The sequence below is a fragment of the Ambystoma mexicanum genome, chromosome 10 (genome assembly GCF_040938575.1).
Source record: "Ambystoma mexicanum isolate Mex_15411 chromosome 10, UKY_AmexF1_1, whole genome shotgun sequence".
Lineage (NCBI taxonomy): Eukaryota > Metazoa > Chordata > Amphibia > Caudata > Ambystomatidae > Ambystoma > Ambystoma mexicanum.
In genome coordinates, this window is record NC_090932.1 from 1,056,366,837 (window position 1) to 1,056,391,834 (window position 24,998).

The window sequence follows — 24,998 nt, forward strand, 5'->3', positions numbered from 1 at the left end:
AAAGTTCATGCCCCGGTTTATCGGCCCGTTTCCTGTGCAAGCTTTGGTGGGACCAGTAGCTGTATGGTTGATCTTACCGGCACACATGAAAATACATCCAGTATTCCACATAGCTCTACTCAAACCAGCCCCGGCCACTTCCAAAACCAAGAATCCTCCTCCTATTCTAGTCAATGATCAGCCCGAGTTTGAGGTCCGCAAAATCCTTAATTCCCGTTGTATCCGGCGTAAACTCTTTTACTTAGTGGATTGGAAGGGGTATGGCCCGGAGGATAGGTCCTGGGAACCCGCTGAAAACATTCATGCTCCTCGGCTCCTTCGCCTCTTTCATTTGTCCAATCCATCTAAACCGGGGCCTGCCGGAGGGAGGGGGAGTACTGTCAGGATTGAGGCTGGTGGGGGCTCTAGCAGTGTGGCAGGTACCCTAATGGGGCGTAGGATTCATCCTACATTATTCCCCAGGCGTGTCCTTCATCCCTATTTCAGGAAACAGTCTTTGGGACGAAGGACAGCCCAGGAACTACGTTTCCCAGCAGGCCGAGCGTGGCACAGGCCTGCTGGGTTGAAGTCAGCCACGCCCGCGCGAATGCGCATGCGCGAGCCGCGCCCGAAGTCCCACGCTTGCGATTCCGGCCAGCAGAGAGGAAGGACGTGCAGAGCCTGAGCTCCTGACAGCACGCCTACGCGGGGCTCCCCGCCGCCTGTTCACCACCCCAGGCTCCGCGTGACTAATCAGATAAGTGCCAAGCAAAGCGCGCACGTTCCGGCAGCATTACGTTCCGGCAGCATTTTAGAGAGACAGTTCATTAGCGGGAGTCACGCTTGGATTTCCGAACTGGAACCGCGCCCGAGGCGGTTAGGGAATGCATGGCGCTCCGTCCAATAACCCAGCATGAGACACCATTAACACGCGATTGTGTTCCTAGATGAGCATGCTTCCTATATGTGTTTAAGACTGAAAAGACACCCGAGCAGAAGTGCAATTCTGAACCATTAATCCCTAACAGCGACTCCGCTCATATGTACGTTATCGTTCTGACTTATGTCTTGCCTCTTGCAGTGTTTGTGAGGTACAGAACATCATAGGGGTCTAGCAGCCCGAAAAGACCAGAAGACTACACGGCAGTGCCAAAGCTAAGTGCAATTTCCATTGTTACAGTGGGCATGTTTAGAAACTGGGCATTGAATGTATAATACTGTATGATGTAATGCAGACACAGCTTCCCTCCATGAAGTAATGGGTGGATAGCGGTAGAACTTACGGTCCTGAAACTGGTAGAGGGCTCCAGTACAAAAGCCCAACATCATCTGGCATCTGAGTGTATTTTGAATGTGAATTGAACATAGTAACTGGTCCGGGGCTCCAGTACAAAGGCCCAATTCGTCTGGTATGAGCGCCAGTGAATGCTAAAGCACCAGGGCGGAGAACTCCAGATACTGGAGCCGGAGCTGAGGAGCATGTTACCCTGATCTTCCCCTTCCCCATCCATAACTTCTTCCTCTCCCTCTTTCCGGTGTTCCCAAACAACCTCTACCCATCCAACCATCGGACCCTAACCCTCTTTCCCCCAAGGGTCAAGGCGGCCTGCGTTACTTGCTCCCAGGTACCAAGACCCGACGGGGAGGGAGGTGTTCTAGCCGCGTTTGTGCTGCCTCTGCGGAGAAGTAAGAAGTCTGACAGAATCGCAAGCCCAAGTATTCATCAGACGCCTGGGCAGCACAACCATGGCAGACGTGGTAGCATTACTCCAGGAACTCAAGACTGAGTTAATAGCGACTAGGCAGGATTACCAGAATCTGGCGGGTCAGGTGCACACCCTTACTATCCAACAACAAGCCCAAGCCACGCCACTGCCTAGGGTCCCTCCGCCGACCCCGGTTCAGGTGCAGGTTGCTACTGAACCCCAACTGCCTCTAGCTGCGCCCGAAAGGTATCATGGGGACTCTCAAACCTTCAACCAATTCATCATGCAATGTCAACTGCATTTCCTGACCAAGCCGGCAGTGTTTCGTACAGCACAGTCCCGCACAGCCTTCGTGATTTCATATTTGAGTGGAGATGCAGCTTCTTGGGCCACACCCTTAGTTCGAAAGGACGACGCTCTGCTTTATAGTTGGGATGTCTTCATAGAGGAGTTCGGCAAAATCTTTAACAGACGAGCTGCTACCCTACTTAAGGATAGGGAACTATTGACTCTAAGACAAGGGGGCAGAGATTTGGTATCATATGTAACAGCATTTAACCGGTTGGCAATGGAAACCGACTGGCCGCAAGAAAAAAGAATGGCTCTGTTCTACCAGGGACTACGGGAGGACCTAAAGGATCTTGTGGCTCAAGTGGATCCTCAGCCTGATGAATGTTCCGCGATGATTGACCTGGCACTCAGGTTGGATCAAAGACAGAGTGAGCGACGGCAGGACAGGCGGAAATGGGATAATAAGCCGATAGTGAGGTTGGACCAGCAAAAACTAACCAGAGCAGTGGAGAAGGGAACTGAGGAACCCATGCAAATTGGCTCGGTGCGGGGACCTCTGAGCAAGGAGGAGAAGGAAAAGAGGCGCAGAGACAAGTTATGTCTCTATTGTGGAAAAGCAGGGCACTTCGTGCGGGAATGTCCTACCAAGCCCATTAAAGGAGGGCCTTCGGGAAACGAGAAAGCTCGCCCATGAGGGTGGTAGGAGCGAGCGAAGCAGAAAACACCCCATTGAATTTGGCTAATGTGCATATACGACTCAGGAAGCCCACATCACAGTGATCGGGGATTTGCACTGGCAAGAGGAATGGGTGCCCGTTACTCTAATGGTGGATTCGGGCGCCACAGGTAACTTCGTGGACGTTCAATTAGCTCGGAAAATGGGTCTTCCGTTACGTGCTAAGACTCTACCGGAAGAAGTGAAGTCCGTAGACGGGTCCCCGTTAATCTCAGGGCCAGTGACTCAGCAAACAGAACCGTTGCACCTGAAAATGGGTACCACACATCAGGAAACCATTGTCTTCGATGTCATAGCGGCCCCTCAATTCGGGTTTATCCTGGGACTGACTTGGCTGCGACTTCACAATCCACAGGTAAACTGGAAGGCTGGCTCAGTTTCTTTTAATTCTGTCTTCTGTCAAGAACATTGTTCAGTATCCGTTCCACAGTTCGTCGCAGGAAGTGCACTCTCAGAACTACCGCAGGCATATCAAGATTTTCGGGATGTTTTCAGCAAAGCCGCCGCCGAAACCCTACCGCCACATCGGCCATTTGACTGCCGGATTGATTTAGAAGCAGGGGCAGTACTTCCTTGTAGTAGGATATATGCCCTAACAGAAGCAGAAAATCAGTATCTGAAGGATTACATTGAAACGAATCTGGCAAACGGGTTTATCCGACACTCTACGTCACCCGTTTCCTCCCCCTTGTTCTTCGTACCCAAAAAGACTGGAGACCTCAGAACATGTATCGATTACAGGGCAATCAACAAAATTACCATCAAGAACCGCTACCCTTTGCCTTTAATACCGGTGTTGTTGGATCAGGTACGTGGGTCGACAATCTACACCAAATTGGACCTGCGCGGGGCCTATCATCTGGTAAGGGTACGCAACGGTGATGAGTGGAAAACGGCATTTCGGACGAGATTTGGCCTGTACGAGTATCAGGTTATGCCGTTCGGCCTATGCAACGCCCCAGCAGCTTTCCAGCATTTCCTGGATGAAGTGCTCTGCGGGTACCTGGACGTGTTCGCGGTGGTCTACATTGATGACATCTTGATTTATTCCCAGAATTTGGAGGATCACCAAAAACACGTCCGGGCAGTCCTACAGAGGCTTCGGGAACATCACCTATATGCAAAACTCGAGAAGTGTGAGTTCCATCAATCCACCGTGGAGTTTCTAGGGTTCATTCTGTCACCTCAAGGAGTCACCATGGACAAGAAAAAAGTACAATCCATCCTGGATTGGCCCTCACCGAAATCAGTAAAAGACATTCAAACAGTTCTTGGCTTCGCCAATTTTTATCGTCGCTTCATAGAAGGATTCGCCAAGAAGGTCCAGCCCATGACTAGACTGTTACGGAAGGGGGTAACCTTTTCCTGGGAAGAAACGGCAGAGGCAGGCTTTCAGGCCCTAAAAAAGGCTTTCGTTACTGCCCCGGTGCTAATACATCCTGATCCAACCAAACCATACATTGTGGAGACAGACGCCTCCAGTTATGCGGTGGGGGCCATTCTTTCGCAACGAACTGAACATGGACAATTACATCCAGTTGCCTACTACTCTCGAATGTTGTTACCCGCAGAACAAAACTACGCCATAGCTGACAAGGAACTGTTGGCGATTAAAACAGCATTCGATGAATGGCGACATTATCTAATGGGGGCTCGACATACTGTAACCATTTATACCGACCACCGAAACTTGCAGTTCTTGAAATCAGCGAAGGCTCTCAGTCCCAGGCAGCTCAGATGGGCCATGCAGTTCTCCGAATACGATTTTGTAGTCACTTACCGCCCCGGAACTGAGAATCGAAAAGCAGACATTCTATCAAGGTATCCGGAACCAGATCCCGATCAATCCACCACAAGAGTAGAAGAGCCTAAGCCAATGGTTGATCCCAGTCGCGTAATAGGGAGTGTAGCTGCGGATGCGGTTTTCGATACTATTAGAAAGGCGATGTCAGCACAGCAACTAGTCCAATGGGCTAGTCAAAACAAAAACCAAACTATTAAGGAAGGATTACCTTTTTTTAAATCAGCCTTGTATTTACCCACGACACCCCTGCAACAACAAGCCATTAAATGGTGTCATGACTCAAAATTCGTAGGTCACCCCGGTAAAGCTAAAACAATCGAGTTAATAAAACGCCATTTTTGGTGGCCGTCCATACCTAAGGATGTTCATACATATGTGACCCAGTGCGAAACGTGCCTCAGAAACAAATCAGATCATCAACGACCATCAGGAACTCTACAACCCTTGCCGACGCCTCCTGCTCCTTGGCATTCCGTGTCTATGGATCTAATTGTGGATCTGCCATTAAGTCGAGGGTTTAACACAATTTATGTAATAGTGGATTACCTCACCAAAATGGCTCACTTCATACCATGCACTGGTACCCCGTCAGCCAATACTCTGGCAGACTTGTTTTTGCAGCATGTCGTCCGCCAGCATGGCTTACCGCACGTTGTCATCTCTGATCGTGGACCACAATTTACGTCAAGGTTTTGGCAGGCTTTCTGTAGATCTGTGGGTATGGACATACGACTCTCCACCGCTTATCACCCAGAAACTGACGGACAGACGGAGAGGCTAAATCAAACTCTCGAACAATACCTCCGGTGCCTTACTCTTGGTAAGGAAGATAATTGGGCGGACGTTATTTGGTTAGCTGAAATAGCATATAATAATGCAATACATACTTCAACCAAGACGACTCCTTTCTACAGTAACTATGGGTATCATCCTCGCTTTCAACCAGCGCTCGTAGGACACGTACCCGAAGTACCAGCAGCAGCCACGAAGAAAAAACATCTTGAAGAAATATGGTGCTCAGTGCAGGATAACTTGAGAGCAGCGAAAAAGGCTTACAAATACCAAGCAGATAAAGGAAGACGACCAGGTCCACAATACCAGGTAGGGGATCGGGTGTGGCTATCCACTCGTCATCTCCGGTTACAGGGATCACGAAAGTTCATGCCCCGGTTTATCGGCCCGTTTCCTGTGCAAGCTTTGGTGGGACCAGTAGCTGTATGGTTGATCTTACCGGCACACATGAAAATACATCCAGTATTCCACATAGCTCTACTCAAACCAGCCCCGGCCACTTCCAAAACCAAGAATCCTCCTCCTATTCTAGTCAATGATCAGCCCGAGTTTGAGGTCCGCAAAATCCTTAATTCCCGTTGTATCCGGCGTAAACTCTTTTACTTAGTGGATTGGAAGGGGTATGGCCCGGAGGATAGGTCCTGGGAACCCGCTGAAAACATTCATGCTCCTCGGCTCCTTCGCCTCTTTCATTTGTCCAATCCATCTAAACCGGGGCCTGCCGGAGGGAGGGGGAGTACTGTCAGGATTGAGGCTGGTGGGGGCTCTAGCAGTGTGGCAGGTACCCTAATGGGGCGTAGGATTCATCCTACATTATTCCCCAGGCGTGTCCTTCATCCCTATTTCAGGAAACAGTCTTCGGGACGAAGGACAGCCCAGGAACTACGTTTCCCAGCAGGCCGAGCGTGGCACAGGCCTGCTGGGTTGAAGTCAGCCACGCCCGCGCGAATGCGCATGCGCGAGCCGCGCCCGAAGTCCCACGCTTGCGATTCCGGCCAGCAGAGAGGAAGGACGTGCAGAGCCTGAGCTCCTGACGGCACGCCTACGCGGGGCTCCCCGCCGCCTGTTCACCACCCCAGGCTCCGCGTGACTAATCAGATAAGTGCCAAGCAAAGCGCGCACGTTCCGGCAGCATTACGTTCCGGCAGCATTTTAGAGAGACAGTTCATTAGCGGGAGTCACGCTTGGATTTCCGAACTGGAACCGCCCGAGGCGGTTAGGGAATGCATGGCGCTCCGTCCAATAACCCAGCATGAGACACCATTAACACGCGATTGTGTTCCTAGATGAGCATGCTTCCTATATGTGTTTAAGACTGAAAAGACACCCGAGCAGAAGTGCAATTCTGAACCATTAATCCCTAACAGCGACTCCGCTCATATGTACGCTATCGTTCTGACTTATGTCTTGCCTCTTGCAGTGTTTGTGAGGTACAGAACGTCATAGGGGTCTAGCAGCCCGAAAAGACCAGAAGACTACACGGCAGTGCCAAAGCTAAGTGCAATTTCCATTGTTACAGTGGGCATGTTTAGAAACTGGGCATTGAATGTATAATACTGTATGATGTAATGCAGACACAGCTTCCCTCCATGAAGTAATGGGTGGATAGCGGTAGAACTTACGGTCCTGAAACTGGTAGAGGGCTCCAGTATAAAAGCCCAACATCATCTGGCATCTGAGTGTATTTTGAATGTGAATTGAACATAGTAACTGGTCCGGGGCTCCAGTACAAAGGCCCAATTCGTCTGGTATGAGCGCCAGTGAATGCTAAAGCACCAGGGCGGAGAACTCCAGATACTGGAGCCGGAGCTGAGGAGCATGTTACCCTGATCTTCCCCTTCCCCATCCATAACTTCTTCCTCTCCCTCTTTCCGGTGTTCCCAAACAACCTCTACCCATCCAACCATCGGACCCTAACCCTCTTTCCCCCAAGGGTCAAGGCGGCCTGCGTTACTTGCTCCCAGGTACCAAGACCCGACGGGGAGGGAGGTGTTCTAGCCGCGTTTGTGCTGCCTCTGCGGAGAAGTAAGAAGTCTGACAGAATCGCAAGCCCAAGTATTCATCAGACGCCTGGGCAGCACAACCATGGCAGACGTGGTAGCATTACTCCAGGAACTCAAGACTGAGTTAATAGCGACTAGGCAGGATTACCAGAATCTGGCGGGTCAGGTGCACACCCTTACTATCCAACAACAAGCCCAAGCCACGCCACTGCCTAGGGTCCCTCCGCCGACCCCGGTTCAGGTGCAGGTTGCTACTGAACCCCAACTGCCTCTAGCTGCGCCCGAAAGGTATCATGGGGACTCTCAAACCTTCAACCAATTCATCATGCAATGTCAACTGCATTTCCTGACCAAGCCGGCAGTGTTTCGTACAGCACAGTCCCGCACAGCCTTTGTGATTTCATATTTGAGTGGAGATGCAGCTTCTTGGGCCACACCCTTAGTTCGAAAGGACGACGCTCTGCTTTATAGTTGGGATGTCTTCATAGAGGAGTTCGGCAAAATCTTTAACAGACGAGCTGCTACCCTACTTAAGGATAGGGAACTATTGACTCTAAGACAAGGGGGCAGAGATTTGGTATCATATGTAACAGCATTTAACCGGTTGGCAATGGAAACCGACTGGCCGCAAGAAAAAAGAATGGCTCTGTTCTACCAGGGACTACGGGAGGACCTAAAGGATCTTGTGGCTCAAGTGGATCCTCAGCCTGATGAATGTTCCGCGATGATTGACCTGGCACTCAGGTTGGATCAAAGACAGAGTGAGCGACGGCAGGACAGGCGGAAATGGGATAATAAGCCGATAGTGAGGTTGGACCAGCAAAAACTAACCAGAGCAGTGGAGAAGGGAACTGAGGAACCCATGCAAATTGGCTCGGTGCGGGGACCTCTGAGCAAGGAGGAGAAGGAAAAGAGGCGCAGAGACAAGTTATGTCTCTATTGTGGAAAAGCAGGGCACTTCGTGCGGGAATGTCCTACCAAGCCCATTAAAGGAGGGCCTTCGGGAAATGAGAAAGCTCGCCCATGAGGGTGGTAGGAGCGAGCGAAGCAGAAAACACCCCATTGAATTTGGCTAATGTGCATACGACTCAGGAAGCCCACATCACAGTGATCGGGGATTTGCACTGGCAAGAGGAATGGGTGCCCGTTACTCTAATGGTGGATTCGGGCGCCACAGGTAACTTCGTGGACGTTCAATTAGCTCGGAAAATGGGTCTTCCGTTACGTGCTAAGACTCTACCGGAAGAAGTGAAGTCCGTAGACGGGTCCCCGTTAATCTCAGGGCCAGTGACTCAGCAAACAGAACCGTTGCACCTGAAAATGGGTACCACACATCAGGAAACCATTGTCTTCGATGTCATAGCGGCCCCTCAATTCGGGTTTATCCTGGGACTGACTTGGCTGCGACTTCACAATCCACAGGTAAACTGGAAGGCTGGCTCAGTTTCTTTTAATTCTGTCTTCTGTCAAGAACATTGTTCAGTATCCGTTCCACAGTTCGTCGCAGGAAGTGCACTCTCAGAACTACCGCAGGCATATCAAGATTTTCGGGATGTTTTCAGCAAAGCCGCCGCCGAAACCCTACCGCCACATCGGCCATTTGACTGCCGGATTGATTTAGAAGCAGGGGCAGTACTTCCTTGTAGTAGGATATATGCCCTAACAGAAGCAGAAAATCAGTATCTGAAGGATTACATTGAAACGAATCTGGCAAACGGGTTTATCCGACACTCTACGTCACCCGTTTCCTCCCCCTTGTTCTTCGTACCCAAAAAGACTGGAGACCTCAGAACATGTATCGATTACAGGGCAATCAACAAAATTACCATCAAGAACCGCTACCCTTTGCCTTTAATACCGGTGTTGTTGGATCAGGTACGTGGGTCGACAATCTACACCAAATTGGACCTGCGCGGGGCCTATCATCTGGTAAGGGTACGCAACGGTGATGAGTGGAAAACGGCATTTCGGACGAGATTTGGCCTGTACGAGTATCAGGTTATGCCGTTCGGCCTATGCAACGCCCCAGCAGCTTTCCAGCATTTCCTGGATGAAGTGCTCCGCGGGTACCTGGACGTGTTCGCGGTGGTCTACATTGATGACATCTTGATTTATTCCCAGAATTTGGAGGATCACCAAAAACACGTCCGGGCAGTCCTACAGAGGCTTCGGGAACATCACCTATATGCAAAACTCGAGAAGTGTGAGTTCCATCAATCCACCGTGGAGTTTCTAGGGTTCATTCTGTCACCTCAAGGAGTCACCATGGACAAGAAAAAAGTACAATCCATCCTGGATTGGCCCTCACCGAAATCAGTAAAAGACATTCAAACAGTTCTTGGCTTCGCCAATTTTTATCGTCGCTTCATAGAAGGATTCGCCAAGAAGGTCCAGCCCATGACTAGACTGTTACGGAAGGGGGTAACCTTTTCCTGGGAAGAAACGGCAGAGGCAGGCTTTCAGGCCCTAAAAAAGGCTTTCGTTACTGCCCCGGTGCTAATACATCCTGATCCAACCAAACCATACATTGTGGAGACAGACGCCTCCAGTTATGCGGTGGGGGCCATTCTTTCGCAACGAACTGAACATGGACAATTACATCCAGTTGCCTACTACTCTCGAATGTTGTTACCCGCAGAACAAAACTACGCCATAGCTGACAAGGAACTGTTGGCGATTAAAACAGCATTCGACGAATGGCGACATTATCTAATGGGGGCTCGACATACTGTAACCATTTATACCGACCACCGAAACTTGCAGTTCTTGAAATCAGCGAAGGCTCTCAGTCCCAGGCAGCTCAGATGGGCCATGCAGTTCTCCGAATACGATTTTGTAGTCACTTACCGCCCCGGAACTGAGAATCGAAAAGCAGACATTCTATCAAGGTATCCGGAACCAGATCCCGATCAATCCACCACAAGAGTAGAAGAGCCTAAGCCAATGGTTGATCCCAGTCGCGTAATAGGGAGTGTAGCTGCGGATGCGGTTTTCGATACTATTAGAAAGGCGATGTCAGCACAGCAACTAGTCCAATGGGCTAGTCAAAACAAAAACCAAACTATTAAGGAAGGATTACCTTTTTTTAAATCAGCCTTGTATTTACCCACGACACCCCTGCAACAACAAGCCATTAAATGGTGTCATGACTCAAAATTCGTAGGTCACCCCGGTAAAGCTAAAACAATCGAGTTAATAAAACGCCATTTTTGGTGGCCGTCCATACCTAAGGATGTTCATACATATGTGACCCAGTGCGAAACGTGCCTCAGAAACAAATCAGATCATCAACGACCATCAGGAACTCTACAACCCTTGCCGACGCCTCCTGCTCCTTGGCATTCCGTGTCTATGGATCTAATTGTGGATCTGCCATTAAGTCGAGGGTTTAACACAATTTATGTAATAGTGGATTACCTCACCAAAATGGCTCACTTCATACCATGCACTGGTACCCCGTCAGCCAATACTCTGGCAGACTTGTTTTTGCAGCATGTCGTCCGCCAGCATGGCTTACCGCACGTTGTCATCTCTGATCGTGGACCACAATTTACGTCAAGGTTTTGGCAGGCTTTCTGTAGATCTGTGGGTATGGACATACGACTCTCCACCGCTTATCACCCAGAAACTGACGGACAGACGGAGAGGCTAAATCAAACTCTCGAACAATACCTCCGGTGCCTTACTCTTGGTAAGGAAGATAATTGGGCGGACGTTATTTGGTTAGCTGAAATAGCATATAATAATGCAATACATACTTCAACCAAGACGACTCCTTTCTACAGTAACTATGGGTATCATCCTCGCTTTCAACCAGCGCTCGTAGGACACGTACCCGAAGTACCAGCAGCAGCCACGAAGAAAAAACATCTTGAAGAAATATGGTGCTCAGTGCAGGATAACTTGAGAGCAGCGAAAAAGGCTTACAAATACCAAGCAGATAAAGGAAGACGACCAGGTCCACAATACCAGGTAGGTGATCGGGTGTGGCTATCCACTCGTCATCTCCGGTTACAGGGATCACGAAAGTTCATGCCCCGGTTTATCGGCCCGTTTCCTGTGCAAGCTTTGGTGGGACCAGTAGCTGTACGGTTGATCTTACCGGCACACATGAAAATACATCCAGTATTCCACATAGCTCTACTCAAACCAGCCCCGGCCACTTCCAAAACCAAGAATCCTCCTCCTATTCTAGTCAATGATCAGCCCGAGTTTGAGGTCCGCAAAATCCTTAATTCCCGTTGTATCCGGCGTAAACTCTTTTACTTAGTGGATTGGAAGGGGTATGGCCCGGAGGATAGGTCCTGGGAACCCGCTGAAAACATTCATGCTCCTCGGCTCCTTCGCCTCTTTCATTTGTCCAATCCATCTAAACCGGGGCCTGCCGGAGGGAGGGGGAGTACTGTCAGGATTGAGGCTGGTGGGGGCTCTAGCAGTGTGGCAGGTACCCTAATGGGGCGTAGGATTCATCCTACATTATTCCCCAGGCGTGTCCTTCATCCCTATTTCAGGAAACAGTCTTCGGGACGAAGGACAGCCCAGGAACTACGTTTCCCAGCAGGCCGAGCGTGGCACAGGCCTGCTGGGTTGAAGTCAGCCACGCCCGCGCGAATGCGCATGCGCGAGCCGCGCCCGAAGTCCCACGCTTGCGATTCCGGCCAGCAGAGAGGAAGGACGTGCAGAGCCTGAGCTCCTGACGGCACGCCTACGCGGGGCTCCCCGCCGCCTGTTCACCACCCCAGGCTCCGCGTGACTAATCAGATAAGTGCCAAGCAAAGCGCGCACGTTCCGGCAGCATTACGTTCCGGCAGCATTTTAGAGAGACAGTTCATTAGCGGGAGTCACGCTTGGATTTCCGAACTGGAACCGCGCCCGAGGCGGTTAGGGAATGCATGGCGCTCCGTCCAATAACCCAGCATGAGACACCATTAACACGCGATTGTGTTCCTAGATGAGCATGCTTCCTATATGTGTTTAAGACTGAAAAGACACCCGAGCAGAAGTGCAATTCTGAACCATTAATCCCTAACAGCGACTCCGCTCATATGTACGCTATCGTTCTGACTTATGTCTTGCCTCTTGCAGTGTTTGTGAGGTACAGAACGTCATAGGGGTCTAGCAGCCCGAAAAGACCAGAAGACTACACGGCAGTGCCAAAGCTAAGTGCAATTTCCATTGTTACAGTGGGCATGTTTAGAAACTGGGCATTGAATGTATAATACTGTATGATGTAATGCAGACACAGCTTCCCTCCATGAAGTAATGGGTGGATAGCGGTAGAACTTACGGTCCTGAAACTGGTAGAGGGCTCCAGTACAAAAGCCCAACATCATCTGGCATCTGAGTGTATTTTGAATGTGAATTGAACATAGTAACTGGTCCGGGGCTCCAGTACAAAGGCCCAATTCGTCTGGTATGAGCGCCAGTGAATGCTAAAGCACCAGGGCGGAGAACTCCAGATACTGGAGCCGGAGCTGAGGAGCATGTTACCCTGATCTTCCCCTTCCCCATCCATAACTTCTTCCTCTCCCTCTTTCCGGTGTTCCCAAACAACCTCTACCCATCCAACCATCGGACCCTAACCCTCTTTCCCCCAAGGGTCAAGGCGGCCTGCGTTACTTGCTCCCAGGTACCAAGACCCGACGGGGAGGGAGGTGTTCTAGCCGCGTTTGTGCTGCCTCTGCGGAGAAGTAAGAAATCTGACAGGTATCCACTGCTCACACGGCCGGCAGAGGGGTACTCAAATCCAACCATGAGGATCCTCTTGAAGCCCAAAGCCAAGTGCAACTCTTGGTATGACTCTGACCTAGTCACCCTTAAACCCAAGTGTAGGGTGGCTGAGAGGAAATGGCGGGCATCTTGTGCATCCTCTGACAAACTGTTCTGCCGCCTGCTCCAAAGGCAATACCAGGTCTCTGCACTAAGAAGAGAGCTCACATCCAAGCCCATGTCTCTGTGGCATCTAACAACTCGGCCAAACTCTTTAAAATTTGCAAGGAGCTGGCCAATCCTGCTGCAGTCTCTACCTCTTCTGTCTCCTCCGAGGCCCTCTGATCGGCCTTGGCCTCTCATTTCATATATAAAAGCCAGGACATCCTGTCCACCCTCTCATCCGCTCCTCCTCTTTCCTCCTCTCTCTCTGCTACTTCCAGCCCCACAGCAGTCATCTCTCCTCCCTCTTTCTCTTCCATTCCTCTGTTCTCACCAGACGAGATTTCCAGACAAGTCCGATCTATGAAAGTCTCATCAAAACAAGTTGTTCCCTGTTTGTCCAAAATCATCAAGGACCAGATTGACACTCTAGCCGATTTTTGCAACCAAACATTCACTACTGGAGCCTTCCCCTCATCTCTGAAGCACTCTTGTGTGCACCTTCTTCTGAAGAAACCCACTGCCAACCCTGCCTGCCTGGCTAACTATTGCTCGATCTCTATTACTCCTTTCCTTGACAAACTCCTGGAAAAGCTGACCATCATCCATCTTAATCTACACTCCGCCTCTATTGGTTGTCTCCATGACCATCAGTCTGGGTTCGGAGCAGCCAGAAGTACAGAAACTGCTCTCCTGAACATCTGTGAAGACCTGCTCTACAGCCTAGATTCTCATCTCTGCTCTGTCCTCATCCTACTTTATCTCTCTTCTGCCTTTGATATGGTCAACCATGTCATCCTGCTCAACTGCCTCTCTGATAATCTGGGTATCACTGAGGAGACCCTGGCCTGGCTGCCCTCCTTCCTCGCCAACCGACCTTGCCAGGTCCAACTTGGGTCCATCCTTTCCTCTATCTCACTTCTCACTTCTGGTGTTCCCCAGGGGTCTCACCTCTCTTCTTGGCTCTTCATCCAATGCCTGGCACCCCTCACCCACAGCATTGTTGCTCTCTGCTCCAATTTTCAATGCTATGCAGATGACACTCAGCTTGTTTTCAGGCTCCCCCGCCACCTCTTCTCCCTCTCTCTTCTCTGACTGTCTGTCTGCAATCCAGGAGTGGTGTGCTGCCAAAAACCTCTGCCTTAATGCCAGTAAGACAGAGATCCTCCTCATCGGCACTCTTGCACCTTCCTTTCCAGTCACTCTCTGGCCGGCCTACCTTGGCCCTCTCCCTGCACCCTCCTATGAGACTAAGAATCTCAGGGTCTTCGACTCCACTCTTTCATTTTCTCAACACATCTCTGATGTCTCTAAGAAGTCAAACTATCACTGCACCACCTCAGAGGTATACTTCCTTTCCTCTCCTTCCCCCAGAAGCTCACTGTCTCTAGAGCCCTGGTTTTCTATTGGCTGGACTTCTGCAACAGCGTCTTCCTAAATCTGGCTGTTACTACTCTCTGTCCTCTGAAACAAAACAGGACTGCGAGACGTTTCCTTTGCCGCAAGCCCAGAGATCGTATTGCTCCAACCCTGAAATCTCTTCACTGTCTCCCTGTGCCTGAAAGGATTAAGTTCAAGACTGTTTGCATTGTCCACAAGGACTTCTGGGGCATGGGTCCACAATATCTTCAACTCTCACTTCAGAAATACCTTCCTACTCAAGCTCTTTTCTCCTCACCTCCAACTCCCTCAGGGCCATTCGCTTCTCTAAGCAATGAGTTGGGAGTAGATCTCTTTCTTTGGCTGGGGCCTCCCACTGGAACAGCCTCCCTATCTCTCTGAAACTTGAGGAGAACCATCTTTGGTTCCGGAAGCACCTCTAGACCTTCCTATTTGCTTCTGCCTTCTCTCTTCCTCTCCCCTGCTCATCTCTGTCCCTTTTGGCACTGGGCACCTGGCTACCCTGTGATTTGGGGCCCAGAACCCTGCCCACCCAGCCACATACCAGCACTGCCTTCTTGACAACACTTGCACTTGGGTCTGTATCTGCAACCCTACAGTCATTTTCCTGCACTTTATAGACACCCGTTGTCTACGCCTTATTCTTGCACTTCCCACCTGCTGTCCACATTACCTGTTGTTGTTGATCACATGTTCAACACTTTTCTACTCCTCCCCTGCTCCTTGCAACCCCCATCCCCGCACTTGCACGTGCCCAATGTCACTGTGCCTAGTCAGATCATTGTTTTGTTCCTCCCTTGTACCCCTCCCTTTCCTCCTAACGCCCTGAAATACTTGTTTATGGGTGCAATATAAATAAAATATCATATCATATATCATATCATTGCATGTCGTATGCATAATTGGCATATATAATGCCTGCTCATCCAGCTGTTCAAACAAAGGGAGCATAAAGATGTTAAAAGGTATAGGCGACACGCAAGAACCCTGCAAAAACCTGCATTTTATGGTGAACTCCTCTTCCCAGGCCACATTGAAAAAGAATCTAGTCTTACTTTCTGCAAGAAATGACTTAAGCTACTCTGTGGATGATAAGGAGAAATGAGCTGTGCTACATAATCTGCAAGTATGGTGCGATCCACTAAATCAAAAGCTGCGGATAGATCTTGTAGCACAAACATAGCTTTATTACCTCTCTCCATGATCTTGAATAGTTATATTTTAAGTCAAGTAAGGTTGGTTTGGTGCTGTGGGCACATCTCAAGCCTGATTGTTTCTGGCCAAGGCAGTCATGTTCCAGAAGAAATTCCTCAATTTGTACATTAGCAACTTTATTCAAGTAGCTGAGCAGGTAAGGAATATTAGAAAACAGGCCAGAAATTGCCTGGCTCATTAGGATCCAAATAGGGTTTTTTAATTAGTGGAGAAATCCATGCCTGTTCATGCCGCTCGATGCAGTTTTCCCTGAATGAGGCTATCAAAATTTGGTGATCTGGGGAATTAACAGCAGGGCACATGCCTTGAATATAACAGTGGGGCTAACATCTCCCTTGCAGTTTGTCGGCTTTAACTCACTCAAGATCTTTGCATGGTCATGCTCAGAAACTGGCTGGAACTTAAATTCAGGGCAAGTCACCCTGGTTCCTAGGGGCACTGTATAGTCCTGACCTCTGCCTTTAATTTCCTTGCCTGACTTGCGAACCTACAAATGCTCACCAACAGCACAGAACGCGCATGTTGTGGGTGCAGTGTGTTCAGTGTCTCCCGTGTTCTCTGATGAACTGGAGCAGCTGTTTGGCTCCTCTGTGACAGAGGAATCACACTTCTGTGCAAGCAGGGATGGCATCCGAAGGACTGCCCTTTTGAAAGTAACTGAGACTCAAGAAGGTTACTTCTCCAAACCTACTAACTCATACAAAGGTGAGTGCTCTTCAGTTAACTGACTATATGACCCCAACAGCTGAAAGTGCGAAAGGTGTCCACAGTCCCCTCCCCGTGTTCTAAGCACATTGATGGAGTGCCCACGATCACAAACACAGAGAAGCACAGCCTAACTATTGACCTTAAAAGCCAAGAAGAACATGGGTTGTAGCGACTATGACGTGAAAGGAGAACAGAATTAGCTGACACCCGATTAACCATGGTCAACCGTAAAAAAAATCCTATGGCCTTGATGCAAATCATGTCTGATCAAGTGACCAAGCCAGCACTTCTTGGCCCCAGACTGACAGCGGACGCAACTGATATCCCAGCCCTTGCGCTCCCTTTTGCCCCCTGCAGATACTGCTTTTACATCAGGCTCTTTGGTGGGGTCCGAGTAGGTACCAGGCGCCTTTCACCTGGTCTACGTGATGACTGTGCAGCAAGCACAGTATCCTGCCCAGGAAATGCAACACTCGGTTCCTATGGTGAGGCCGCCTCGTAGCATCGAGGAATTGTACGCACAAATTGAGAGCCATAAAAAGAGAAATGCAAATGGCTGTTTGGACTCAGCCCTTCCAACAAGCTTTCCTGCCCAGGAATCCTTGTCAGGTTCCCCAAAGGTGCCTGTCTAATCTATTCCAGCTTGAAAGCGGGTCGCTCCTCCAACAGGATTCTTTTCTACTGTTGAATCGGGGAATGACTCTGTGCACCCTGTTAAAAAAGCTACCGATGAGCCTGTAGCTCGCCTTTCTGATGCAGCAGTTCTCCATATGCAAAATAATGTTATGGCCACTCTAACTATCACTTTGTCTTTTTTTTTTAAGCTTTACGAATTCTAACACGGTGCACAACAGGCTTGACAAGGAAGCTGAATCTTCACTGGCATGGCAAAAAAGACTGTGTGAGCTGACCAGACATGAGGATGTTGACAAAACCATTCTGAAGGCAGCCTTGTTAGAGGATTGTAATTGGATTGTAATTGGATGCGCTCCTTTCTAAAATTTACTCCAGCAGCCTGCCCAAAGGCATCAGAGCAGTTCGGCCCTTCAAGACAATTGCTATCGAAATGACTGACTGTAAGCCATGCTGCACTGCGCTACCAACCAAATCGGCAGTTGCCTCAAATTGGAACCGTCCATATTGGTCATTGATTCACCGCTTGTGGGGCTGTCTCTGTCACCCTCGATTGAAAAATCTGTTGAGATATTCGTCAGCTACAATGGATGAAAGGTTGTCGCACCAACGACTCTGAGACTCGAACCACACCATGACGTCAGCTCCCCAACTGGTCACAAAGTCTCTGCTAACGGCTCCCTTTGAGCCCTTTTCAATATTTGAAAAATCATCTCAATTGGCTCCAGTAAAGACTGATATTACATTTGTTTGTCAACTGCAGAAAATACCTAAAAACCACAGCTGTCATCCAGACCCAGGTCCAACGGATTGAGAGCCTTTCAGAGAAATCTAAAAACACATCCCAACCAATTTGAAGAGACAGGGGGCGCACCAAATCCTGTCTCACTCTGTGCAAATGGCCCCGGTCCGGCAATCTCCTTCTCTCGTGCAACCGCATGAAGGTGGTGACATTCCAACTTTGAACGGCACACCGGTAACAGAACTAGTAGAGAACAACTGCACATTTGATGATGACAGGGTGTGGGATGATAAGAGGTCTGCAGTCGACAGGCACTTGACATCTGAAAACGGTTTGCCTTTTTCTGGGGGGCGTCTTGTGGTGTTTTCGCCTGTCCACCCAGGGTTAAATGGAATTGTTGTGCAGAAAGCTGATGCCTTTCAGACTCTCGAGCAAAAAATAATGGCTTTCAGTGTAAAGTCTCAAGTATCAGTACATGATTGCACCTCACTTAGATCCCATAAGCTTGGAAGCAATGCCAATAGATCAGTCATTCGAAATTATGCTATAAAGTGTGAGAACCTGATTATGTTAGAGTGAATATTACCTGAAAATGATCACCTAATCCTCAACAGGAGGAATGTCCTTAAACTATTTCATCGCGCCCCATCATTGAGGTGTGTAAATTCAGATGACATCACAGTGGTTCAGTTTGTCAGATTGGGTCATCTTACATCTCAGCTTGATTTTTGATCAAATATATGCTAGTGGGGCCGGTTGTGATCTGTTACCCCTCAGCTTTGAACTTACCGACTAAATTGTTGATTCTGAAAACTACTCAGAAGTTATAGCCCAACCCTACAATGAAGACTCTTTCAAGACGGAGTCATACCCAAGTGCAAATTCAGACATCACAACCAAAGCCAAAGGGGTAGGACCTAGATATCTTATAAAGTATCCCCCTGAAAGTGAGGATTGATGGTGCAATTCCCAATTCCATTCTAAGTCAGAGAGTGACCGAAGCCTCGATGCATAATCAATATATTATAAACTCATCGGATTGGTTGTGGTTATCTGATGACCTTGTCCCATCTAATAATCATTAGATCCATGATGTGCTTGCCCCTTATGGTCTTGGAATTGGTTTCTGGAACTCTAGAGGCTTTGCCTATTTATTCAACAAAATGGATTTGAATTTGGGGTGTTTTGACATTCTATACCTACAAGAGACATGGCTGAGATTAAACCTGTGTTGTGAGGGTTTTGAATGTTAACTAACTCCAGCGAAGAAGGGTTTGATGGGTAGGCCTTATTCAGGGTGCTTATTCCTTATAAAGATAGGCAGGAGCCATGTGAAACAAGAAAACCACAATCCCAATATCGGTGTCCAACTGGTGATTTTGGGTAAATCAGAAGGTGGGGGCCATGCTATGACTATCTTTGTGATTCTTAATTTGTATTGGAACACAGATTTATGTGAGGAAGAAGTCTTCATTGATGCTATATGTTAGCTGATTGGCGAGGCCTTCATCAGATACACAAATCTGCACATCATTTTATGCGGTGACTTAAACATCTGGCTTCTAGATGAAATGGGTAGTTTGGCCCCTGAAAAATAGTCTGTCAAAAAGCGCCAGCCGATGGTCTGAAAAGACTGTAATTCGGGGGCTCCACATGTTGAATTGGCAAACAAACTGTGATTCTCCTGCTGTGTACATGGTCAAGGGGAAACCAGCGGACATGTTTAGACTATTGTTTTGTCCCAACTAACATTTTACGCTCTGTGACTCAGTTCACTATGAGGCTAATAGACACATGTGATCACGATCTGCTGGATTTGAGATGTGTTGTAACTTACCTGATTAGGCCCTAAAAACGTGCCAACTCTTACAGCTAATCTGGGTAGATATCTGGCGGGAAACAACCCAAAGGTTGAACATGCATGGATCTTAAAAGAGTTCATGGAAATCTTCAGCGGCCATGACAAGATCAAGTTCAAACCCCTGCATGTTTATAAGTTTTTGGTGGCAGAGTCTAAGAAATCCTTACGCTCAGAAATAAGGAAACTCAAAAGGGGGGGGGGGTGACAGGAGGGTTGGGAAGGCCTTATCAAATAAATGGAAGCAAAAGTATTGAAATTGGTAGATAGCTTCCAGGGGCTTAATATTATAGCAAAATGTGAGTGTGTGTTAATAATGTTATGTAAATCCAATACCAGAGTATTGTGGAATCTAATAAACAACAATGACAATTTTCAGTCCGCAATGCAATTAAATCCAGTATCTGAGAAAGCATGGCTTACGCACTGTACAGTCCTTCTTGCAATGGAAAATGATAATAGACATTTAAAGAATTCCCCGCCTGCTACCGCATAGACTTTTGACATCGATGTAGAAGATATTGCATCTAAGATTAGAGGACTGAGCGCTTCTCGGGCCCCGGGCCTGATGGTTTGACCAAAAGTTATGTTAAAGGAGGCCGTGGAGCCCTGGCGGAGTTCATTTTTTTTGGTCTTCAGACAGGTTGTAACTACATACACAATTCCGGGTTCATGTAGGTCAGCTAAGAAAAAGCCTATCTTTAAAAAGGGCAACAGGGAGGACCCTAGAAACTAGCGGGCCACAGCCCTTTTGAACATCATGAGCAAGATATTCGCTTCAATCCTTCTACCTGATCCAACCCTCTGGGCTAGAATCTCTGGGCAATTAGATCCTCGACAGTCTGGTTTCATCAAGGTGGTGGGCACTAGTCTAAATATCTTCCTTTGGAATCTACTGAAGATAAACTCAATTAAGACCAGATCTAGCTGTCATTTGGCCTTTATCGACCTCAAGCAGGCCTTTGATAATGTGGATAGGGACAGGCTATGGGTTTAACTCTCTAGCTGGGGCCATTTTTAGAACTATTTATTCTTATACCTCAATTTAGGTGAGATTATCACGGCAGGGTTTGATGACCAGTAACATTAGGACATATAGAGCCTAAAACAGGGGTGCCCCCTTACCCCAATATTTTGTATCTTTATATCTCTGACTTGTGGGAGTATCAGAATTCCATCTCAGCATTCCCCCGAATCTCCAGGGCTTTCCTATTCCCTGGATTTTATACGCAGACGACTTTGTCTTTATTGACCAAACTCCAGTAGGTCTCCAGCAAAGATTATTTCAACTGATGTACTATACAGCTGCTAAACTCCTTAGGATGAATATAAAAAAATAAATACTATTCTGATCCTAGCATCTGCCTGTAAAGGGACTTTAAATAAAGGGGAAAAGAAAATATGTGGAAACTGGAAGGAAGTAGATTACCAGTGTTCGACTCAATGACATATCTGGGAATAAATGTTAACCAGAGTTTGTGTGAGAGACCCTGGTATTTAAGTCTAAGAAATAAAATGAAAAGACTAGCAGCATAATGCATGGACCTCCTTAAGCGCTATGGGAAATGTACAACCGCTCCGGGGGTAGATTTTTTTTAACAGAAAGTGGTGCTGGTTCTAAGGTACAGGACTGAAGTGATGTTAAACCTCTCTTGGAAAGTGTGGATGATCCTTTAAAGGCTGGTTCTGGGGGAGTGTATTGTCACTACCTAAAATTTTAGCATTCACCATGATTATGTAAGAGCTTGGGCTCCAATCCACAAAATCCATCGTGGGATTGAAGACGATCTCCCTCTTCAGAAAATGCATCATGTGTGATCATCGCCCCCCATTGGAGATATTGAGAAATTCATTTAGAATGCACCTGAATTGGTTGTTGGAAAAATTGCTAAAAAGCTGCAGAGGCTGGCTTGTACAGTTAAATATCTCAATAGAGGTTCTGATAACGAACCCTGACAGGCTTAAGACAAAAATAAAATTGCAGGAATGGATTGATACACAGGCAATTAGATCCAAGTATTAACCTTCTCTGGATTCATCTGTTTGGGGTTTTGACATGCATCGCGCTCTTCCCTTTTAATTGTCTATTTGCATATATAAATATGATATGATTCTGGTTCCAATCAGTTCTGATTCTTTATTGGTGTTGTGGCACCAGCCGACACGTGTTTCAAGTTGAGCGTCATTTTCAAGGCTGACAACATCATTTAAAATAATTGTGTAGTGATTTACAGAATGATTAACATGTAATGGGATATGCGAGTACAAAATCATATTCAAAATCACAAACATAAAATTGAGAATGTAATAAGATTCACATACCCCAATGGCAGTCATATTCACAGGATACAGGGAGGGAGAACAGAACAGCAAAGGACAGAGCAAATAAAAAATAAAAAATTAAAAATTAAAGCTTGTTTAGAAGCAAAGTTCTGCATATGATAGAACTGTTGGTTGTCAAGTACTGGCAGCATTGATGCAGTCGAGCCACATGCCAAAATGAGAAAAAAATTGATACCCTGGTACTTTGTGAAAAAGGAAATATCTACTTTTTATGTACATACATGCCCATCACTCTTTAGCACCAGAAGAACTGTGGTGAAAAGCGAACTATAGATGACTGGGTAATCAAAAGATCTGCACACCAGTGAATACAGAGTGAGCACAAGACCGTCCTGTGTGCAGCGTAATAAACAAATACATTTGGCTTCCAATTGTCTCCATTTCAATACAGTATCACCACCTCTTTCTCCTTTCTAGACCTTCATTAAGCCAATAAAGCATATATCTTCCTTGTTGCTTGTCTGATGTTTTGTTTGCCAGTGGATGGCAAGAGGGAGTTTTGGGTCCTGACCAAATTGGGGGGTGAAACGGCACATTAATGATTCTTTGTTTGTTTTGGTAAATGGCGTTGCGACAAAGGATAAACAAGTATGGACACATCTCATAGATATAGGAAAGGTAAAGGGAGCTTTAGAGTTTCTAGTCCAGCACAATGAATTGTATAAAGACAATCTGAATGTACCAGATGTGTCTATACTTGATGTTGGGTTAACAGAGAAGAACAGTGAAGGTACATTTAATCATCTTACTATTGCTGAAGGTAACCGTTTGTATGAGCATTGCCATTCATCCTCTACACTTACAAGAAGTGATGGGTGCTTAATATTGAATTCTATCAAATGAAACAAACAAAAGATGCAGCAGTCAATGTCTGGGAAAAATGCCAGGAGCTTGTTGTTTCCCTATGCTTGTTCCCACTGGAAAAGGTGCCAGATTGGATGATCGCAAATTCTCAATTTCATCCTCGTAATACATTTGTACATGATTGAAGTCAGAGGATTCCAGATTCTGCACCAATATTGAATACATTTTTCTCTTACACTATGCAAGTGCATTTTCAACATTGTGCTATTCTGTTGCTCATACACTTCAAACAGGTACTTGATTTCTGATTGTTTCTGAAAATCATATGGTGCAACAGGTAAAATAAAAGGATGAAGTCTCAGAAGGGAAAATTACTAATATCCTTGACACTATGAGAGGAACCATAGTATATTGGCCTTGAAGACATTTTGAAGTCTGATGCATGCACCGAAACCTAGGTCCTCCAACTTGGATTGTAATTTTAAGTTGTGATGAGTATCCAACCAACAGAGGTATAATAAACATGACACCATAGGAATTGTGTGTCATGGACCCTGTTAGTGTATCTAGATATTCCAATCACAATTTTTTAGCAATGTTACATTTTATATGCAATAAAGAAAATGGTTCACTAGACACTGTGGAATATTACTGTTGGAAGAATGTGCTGCTCCACATATACATATGATTTTCTCGGTTGAAGATGCTCCACAGTTTGGCAAAGATAGTGATAGCTGCATGATGACATTTATTGAACAATAAATTGCTTGTCTATCCCTACTCAGCATGTCAGTGCTGTTCCATGGAACAAAGTGGAAAGGTCTCAAAAGCACATGTGTCGAAAGTACTGTCTGAGAATGTTTGTTTAATTATTTATTTTATATGCTATATTAAAACCTTTAATAATTCACATCACCTTTACAACTATAGACATGCATATATTGTGTAAAATCAATTTCACTACTCCTTATGAGTCCCCTTAATCAATCCTGTTCCTTATGCAGACCCAAAGTTCTATATTTCTTCCATGAATTTCAGAGCAACCAAAATGAGACGTTGATTCTCACCAATTAATAAACACTCCCACTATTCCTGAGCTGATAATGTACTAACATTTTTCACAAAATCGGCTAAGTACCTAGTTCTTATCTCGGATAAGGATCCACAGGCCACCATCAAGTGATATGTAAACTCAGCAGAGTCTCCCCTCCCACAAAATCAACAAATCAAGACTGGAACCAGTTTCCTTAAATATTGCACTTCTCTTATTGGCGAGATGTTTAGACAGAATCTCATAAACCTGTCCCGATAGACTGAAGATGGAAATGTGGCTCGGTACGGAGGCAATTGATTCAGCAGTGTTGCTTCAAAGGATGAATCCAGAGAAAATGAGATTGCGAGTAGGGATCTAAGCTGTGCGCTTTTGCCCACACAAAAATCTTTGAGACGGACTAAGCTGCAATGCACAGTTCACAAAGTAGGTGTACCTGCTAACATCTAATAATTAGAACAACTGTTTGGGGTTGTGACATGCTTCGCGTTCTTCCCTTTTAATTGTCTATTAGCATATACAAATATGATAAGATTCTGGTTCCAACAGTTCTGATTCTTTATTGATGTTGTAGCGCCAGCCGACATGTGTTTGGACTTGAGCGTCGTTTTCAAGGCTGACAACATAATTTAAAATAATTGTGTAGTGATTTACAGAATGATCACATGTAATGGGATATGTAAGTACAAAATCATAATCAAAATCACAAACATAATATTGAGAATGTAACAAGATTCACATACCCCAATGGCAGTCATATTCACAGGATATAGGGAGAGAGAACAGAACAGCAAAAGACAGAATACATTATAAATTTAAAATTGTTTAGAAGCAAAGTTATACATATGATAGAACTGTTGGTTGTCAAGTACTGACAGCACTGATGCAGTCGAGCCACATGTCGAAGTGAGAACAAAAATTAATATCATGGTACTTTGTGAAAAAGGAAATATCTCCTTTGAATGTATATACATGCCCATCACTCTTTAGCACCAGAAGAACTGTGGTGAAAACGGAACTATAGATTACTGGGTAATTAAAAAGATCTGCACACCGGTGAA